Here is a 1,706-nt window from a genome sequence, read left to right on the forward strand (position 1 = left end):
CAAAACAAACTTGGTTAAACTGACTGAAAAGCTGACAGCAAACAATACTACTAACTCAAAGAAACCAACCAACCTACCTAAATAAGACAAAGGGGAAACATAAATAGTGGCTGATCAGGTCACAAAAACACATAAAGGGGTAGAACACACAAATACCCAACTGAAACTAAAATAACAAATTCCATCCCCCCCCCATGATCCAGAGTGTTGGTATGACCCAATTTGCAGTTCTCCATATAGGCTTGCTCCGCCCCTTTTCCACCTCTTAGCTCATCAACCAAGACACTGGAGCAGCTGTCACTGAGGTAACTCAGAAAACAAAAAGATTAAATCATACATAACACTGTAAACTAAAATGTGAGCACTTATTTTTGAATACGGTATTATGTATTGTATAAATGAATTAATTCTAAACCAAAACCAGTTCTTTATTATCCTGTAAATTAAATCCTATATCTAAAGAAAGAAAAAATGTAAATGTAGTGTAATATTTAAACCTCTATTGTAACATTATTACCATTGTGTGGCTGTAACTGCAGCCATCACATGTAGGCTCCAAACCTTTGCAACTGTGAAATGAATAAGCAGTTAATTAAATGAATGGATGGAGTTATAGATAATTACAGATTCTGATGTTTAATCTGAATTGTTTATTTATTACTTTTGAAATGAGTTTTTATGCCAATTGATCATTCATCACAATAAGCTTCCTGTGTCATCATTTTTATTTATTCTATTCAGTTGTGTACAGTATCTTATTCTTATTCTCATCATCTTATCCTATTCCAGTGTTTTTTTTTTATTTTTGCTATGTAACTTTGCACTGTCCACTTTCTGCTATAACAAAACAAATTTCCCACGTGTGGGACTAATAAAGGTTATCTTATCAGATTTTAAGATGGGGCAATTCATCAGCTCTGTGCACCAGTGACCCAGTGCACTCATGGTGTCATAGCTTTGCTGTTCTAATAGAAGGCAACATATGCAACTTAACTTTAAATCAATAGCTCAGTAACTGCTCAGTCACACTAGGGCAGGGGTGTCCAACTCCAGGCCTCAAGGGCCGGTGTCCTGCAGGTTTTGGATAACATTCTGGGTCAACACACCTGAATCAAATGATTAGTTCATTACCAGCAATCTGGAAAACTTGAAGACATGTTGAGGAGGTCATTTAACCATTTAAATCAGCTGTGTTGGATCAAGGGCACGTCTAAACCTGCAGGACACTGGCCCTTGAGGCCTGGAGTTGGACACCCCTGTCCTAGGGTAAAAATAAGACAGCAACCCCCACGCAACTAAAACACTAGTGATTGTGTTCAATTTTTTCACATTGTGGGACTGATTGCAAGTATCTGTGATCTTTCACCAAATGTGGGGGACTTCCAGAAGTTTAGCATGCAACACCCTCAGCTTTGGCTGCCCACTTTTGATTGCAAAGTAACCCATCTACAAACAACTGCAGTCCAAGTCTGACTGACTGGCGAAGGTTTGCAAATGACTGCCATGTAATTTATAAACATGGATTGCGCAAGTCCGTTTGTGGTTATCATTTGTGACTTGTTTCTTTGCCATTGGGGATTCGACTCAGCTGGCTGCCAACTGGTTGCATTCTAGTTATATTCAAACATAAAAGCAAGGTTGCTGTCCTGAAGCAGCTGCGTCACTATTTGTGGAGAAATGTCTGAATTTATATTTCAGATCTACGA

At 38.4% G+C, this 1,706-nt stretch overlaps 1 long non-coding RNA gene across 1 annotated transcript in view; it reads left to right on the forward strand.

Moving 5' to 3' along the window:
• Positions 1–279: 279 nt before the first annotated feature.
• Positions 280–1,706, forward strand: part of LOC102291898 — a 4,281-nt gene continuing 2,854 nt past the window's right edge. The window contains exon 1 of the long non-coding RNA XR_006053948.1: positions 280–305. This is a non-coding gene — a long non-coding RNA (uncharacterized LOC102291898). The remainder of the gene's footprint in view (positions 306–1,706) is intronic.

Source organism: Haplochromis burtoni, unplaced genomic scaffold (assembly GCF_018398535.1).
Source record: "Haplochromis burtoni strain Fernald_Lab_line unplaced genomic scaffold, NCSU_Asbu1 Contig_14, whole genome shotgun sequence".
Taxonomy (NCBI): domain Eukaryota; kingdom Metazoa; phylum Chordata; class Actinopteri; order Cichliformes; family Cichlidae; genus Haplochromis; species Haplochromis burtoni.